Raw genomic sequence first — 5,000 nt, forward strand, 5'->3', positions numbered from 1 at the left:
ACCTGCTCTGAAGCATCCGCTTCCCGCCGCGGTTCGCCCTCCACCCCCCCGCCGCACACGCAGCTGCCGCTTCCCGCCGCCTCTGCCCCCCGCCCCGGGATCAACCACCCGCCGGGTCCAGCCGGTCCCGGTCCCGGGAACCTGCTCCCGGGGCCAGCCGGAGCCACGCCCCCTCCTCTGACGCTTCCAGCTGCCGCCTCCCCTCCCACCCCCCAAACTCACACTGGCCCTCGCCGGCCCGCCCACCCGCCTACCTGCTTGCCCGCCGCCGCTGGGTGGCGTGCCGGACACTCTCGCACACAGGTACACAGACAGGGACACAGGGACACAGGCACTCAGGCACACAGGGACACAGGGACACAGGGACACAAGGACACAGGGACACAGGCACTCAGGCACTCAGGCACTCAGGGACACAGGGACACAGGGACACAGGCACTCAGGCACTCAGGGACACAGGGACACAGGGACACAGGGACACAGGCACTCAGGCACTCAGGCACTCAGGGACACAGGGACACAGGGACACAGGCACTCAGGCACTCAGGGACACAGGGACACAGGCACTCAGGCACACAGGGACACAGGTGGCGGGCCGGAGGCCGCTCTCCACTGTGTGGCAGGGGTCCAAGAGCCACCCCAGCCCAACCCAGAGGGTCTTTTGCACCTCTCTAGAGGCCACCCAGAGACCCCAGGCCGCAGCAGAAGCCTCCCCCGCACGCTCTGCAGGCTTCCGACCCACCCCAGGCCGCAGCAGAAGCCTCTCCCGCACGCTCTGCAGGCTTCTCAGCCACCCCAGGCCGCAGCAGAAGCCTCTCCCGCACGCCCTGCAGGCTTCTCAGCCACCCCAGGCCGCAGCAGAAGCCTCCCCCGCACGCTCTGCAGGCTTCTCAGCCACCCCAGGCCGCAGCAGAAGCCTCTCCCGCACGCTCTGCAGGCTTCTCAGCCACCCCAGGCCGCAGCAGAAGCCTCTCCCGCACGCTCTGCAGGCTTCTCAGCCACCCCAGGCCGCAGCAGAAGCCTCTCCCGCACGCTCTGCAGGCTTCTCAGCCACCCCAGGCCGCAGCAGAAGCCTCCCCCGCACGCTCTGCAGGCTTCTCAGCCACCACAGGCCGCACCAGAGGATCTTTTGCACCTCTCTGGACGCCACCCAGAGACTCCAGGCCGCACCAGAGGCCCCCCCCCCAACCATTTACAGGCTGCAGTGCCAGCCTAGGCCCTGCTGGCAGCCTCCCTTGTCTGCTTTGGAAGGCCTCCCATCCACTCCAGACCTGCCTGGAGGCCTCCCTCGACTGCTCCCGGGGCCCTCGAAGCCACCCTAGGCCTTTCTGGAGGACCTGCTCGACCGCTCGGGCGGCTTCTGACGCACCCTCGGCCATCCGGCGCCCAGCAGCTCCCAGGGCCAGGCACCGGCCTCCCCCTCCGGCCGCCCCTGGGGCCGGGGGTGGCTCGGACTCGGCGCCCCCAACGTGTCGTCCCGTCCCCCCCCCCCCCCGCACCGCCGAACATTCGCTGCAGCCGAGGGCTTGCCGCTCGACGCCTACCCCACCCGCCCAGCCCCCCGCTGCCGCCCGGCGCTGCCCCGGCCGCTGCGCCCCGCCTCTCATCGCTCCCCCCACCCGGCAACCGGCCGCCGGGCACGGCAAGTCCCAGGGCAGGGAACAGGTGCTGCCGGGACCCCCGTGCTGGCTGCCGGCTTCCCGGGGCTGCCCCGGGCACGGACAGGTCGCCCCCCCGCCCCGGCGAATGTTCACCGAACCGGCTGCCGGCTGCCTTCGAGCACCCCCCGCCCCCCGCCACTATCGTCCCCCCCCGCCCCCCCTCCGCCTCCGCTGCCGCTTCTCCCCGCACCGCCTCCACTGCCTCCCCCCGCCGCCGGCGAACGAGTCGCCGGATCCGTAGGGTGCCGGGAGCCCGAACGGCGAGCGGCTCCGGCTGCTGCCGGGACCGCGGGGCTTCGAGCCGCTCCGGCCGCGCCCGGGACCCCGTGCCGGAAGCCGGCATCCCGGGACGGCCCCGGGACGGCCCCGGTCGCCGGCCGGGTGACGTTCAGCGAAGCGGCTGCCGCCAGTCTTTGGGCCTCCCCCGTGCCGGGGCCGCGGGGATTCGAGCCGGTCCGGCCGCGGCCGGGATCCCGGGCCGGACGATGGCTTCCCGGGCCGGTCCCGGTCGCCTCCCGGGTGACGTTCACCGAAGCGGCTGCCGGCTGTCTTCGAGCCCCCCCCCCGCCTCCGCCTCCGCTGCCGCTTCTCCCCGCACCCCTTCCACTGCCTCCCCCCGCTGCCGGCGAACGAGTCGGCGGATCCATACCGTCCCGAGAGCCCGAGGCGGCGGCACCCAGTGCGGGTCCGGCCGAGGCCGGGACCCCGTGCCTGTCGCAGGCTTCCCGGGACGGCCCCGGAACGGCCGCGGTCGCCGGCCGGGGTGACGTTCACCGAAGCGGCTGCCGGCTGTCTTCGAGCCCCCCCCCCTCCGCCTCCGCTGCCGCTTCTGCCCGCACCTCCTTCACTGCCTCCCCCCGCCGCCCGCGAACGAGTCGGCGGATCCGTAGGGTGCCGGGAGCCCGAACGGCGAGCGGCTCCGGCTGCTGCCGGGACCGCGGGGATTCGAGCCGCTCCGGCCGCGGCCGGGACCCCGTGCCGGAAGCCGGCATCCCGGGACGGCCCCGGGACGGCCCCGGTCGCCGGCCGGGTGACGTTCAGCGAAGCGGCTGCCGCCAGTCTTTGGGCCTCCCCCGTGCCGGGGCCGCGGGGCTTCGAGCCGGTCCGGCCGCGGCCGGGATCTCGTGCCGAACGTCGTCTTCCCGGGACGGTCCCGGGAGGGCCCCAGTCTCCTCCCGGGTGACGTTCACCGAAGCGGCTGCCGGCTGTCTTCGAGCCCCCACCCCTGCCGTGGCCGCGGGGATTCGCCCCGGTCCGGCAGCTGACGGTTCCCTGTGCCGGACGCCGGCTTCCCGGGACTGCCCCGGGCCGGTCCCGGTCGCCTCCCGGGTGACGTTCACCGAAGCGGCTGACGGCTGTCTCCGAGCACCCCCCCCCCCCCTCCGCCTCCGCTGCCGCTTCTGCCCGCACCTCCTTCACTGCCTCCCCCCGCCGCCCGCGAACGAGTCGGCGGATCCGTAGGGTGCCGGGAGCCCGAACGGCGAGCGGCTCCGGCTGCTGCCGGGACCGCGGGGATTCGAGCCGCTCCGGCCGCGGCCGGGACCCCGTGCCGGAAGCCGGCATCCCGGGACGGCCCCGGGACGGCCCCGGTCGCCGGCCGGGTGACGTTCAGCGAAGCGGCTGCCGCCAGTCTTTGGGCCTCCCCCGTGCCGGGGCCGCGGGGCTTCGAGCCGGTCCGGCCGCGGCCGGGATCTCGTGCCGAACGTCGTCTTCCCGGGACGGTCCCGGGAGGGCCCCAGTCTCCTCCCGGGTGACGTTCACCGAAGCGGCTACCGGCTGTCTTCGAGCCCCCACCCCTGCCGTGGCCGCGGGGATTCGCCCCGGTCCGGCAGCTGACGGTTCCCTGTGCCGGACGCCGGCTTCCCGGGACTGCCCCGGGCCGGTCCCGGTCGCCTCCCGGGTGACGTTCACCGAAGCGGCTGACGGCTGTCTCCGAGCACCCCCCCCCCCCCTCCGCCTCCGCTGCCGCTTCTGCCCGCACCTCCTTCACTGCCTCCCCCCGCCGCCCGCGAACGAGTCGGCGGATCCGTAGGGTGCCGGGAGCCCGAACGGCGAGCGGCTCCGGCTGCTGCCGGGACCGCGGGGATTCGAGCCGCTCCGGCCGCGGCCGGGACCCCGTGCCGGAAGCCGGCATCCCGGGACGGCCCCGGGACGGCCCCGGTCGCCGGCCGGGTGACGTTCAGCGAAGCGGCTGCCGCCAGTCTTTGGGCCTCCCCCGTGCCGGGGCCGCGGGGCTTCGAGCCGGTCCGGCCGCGGCCGGGATCTCGTGCCGAACGTCGTCTTCCCGGGACGGTCCCGGGAGGGCCCCAGTCTCCTCCCGGGTGACGTTCACCGAAGCGGCTGCCGGCTGTCTTCGAGCCCCCACCCCTGCCGTGGCCGCGGGGATTCGCCCCGGTCCGGCAGCTGACGGTTCCCTGTGCCGGACGCCGGCTTCCCGGGACTGCCCCGGGCCGGTCCCGGTCGCCTCCCGGGTGACGTTCACCGAAGCGGCTGACGGCTGTCTCCGAGCACCCCCCCCCCCCCTCCGCCTCCGCTGCCGCTTCTGCCCGCACCTCCTTCACTGCCTCCCCCCGCCGCCCGCGAACGAGTCGGCGGATCCGTAGGGTGCCGGGAGCCCGAACGGCGAGCGGCTCCGGCTGCTGCCGGGACCGCGGGGATTCGAGCCGCTCCGGCCGCGCCCGGGACCCCGTGCCGGAAGCCGGCATCCCGGGACGGCCCCGGGACGGCCCCGGTCGCCGGCCGGGTGACGTTCAGCGAAGCGGCTGCCGCCAGTCTTTGGGCCTCCCCCGTGCCGGGGCCGCGGGGCTTCGAGCCGGTCCGGCCGCGGCCGGGATCTCGTGCCGAACGTCGTCTTCCCGGGACGGTCCCGGGAGGGCCCCAGTCTCCTCCCGGGTGACGTTCACCGAAGCGGCTGCCGGCTGTCTTCGAGCCCCCACCCCTGCCGTGGCCGCGGGGATTCGCCCCGGTCCGGCAGCTGACGGTTCCCTGTGCCGGACGCCGGCTTCCCGGGACTGCCCCGGGACAGCCCCGGTCGCCTCCCGGGTGACGTTCACCGAAGCTGCTGCCGCCTGTCTTTGTCCCCCCCCCCCGTGCTCTCCCTCAGCCGGGAGGTAGACGTGCTCTCCCTCGGCGAGTAGACGTGCTCTCCCTCGGCGAGTAGACGTGCTCTCCCTCGGCGAGTAGACGTGCTCTCCCTCGGCGAGGAGACGTGCTCTCCCTCGGCGAGTAGACGTGCTCTCCCTCGGCGAGTAGACGTGCTCTCCCTCGGCGAGTAGACGTGCTCTCCCTCGGCGAGTAGACGTGCTCTCCGCGGAGATCGCGCTTGTCGCCAAGGGGTCG

The sequence above is a fragment of the Melanerpes formicivorus genome, unplaced genomic scaffold (assembly GCF_026170545.1).
Source record: "Melanerpes formicivorus ecotype bairdi unplaced genomic scaffold, bMelFor1.0.p_v2 SCAF_322, whole genome shotgun sequence".
Classification (NCBI taxonomy): domain Eukaryota; kingdom Metazoa; phylum Chordata; class Aves; order Piciformes; family Picidae; genus Melanerpes; species Melanerpes formicivorus.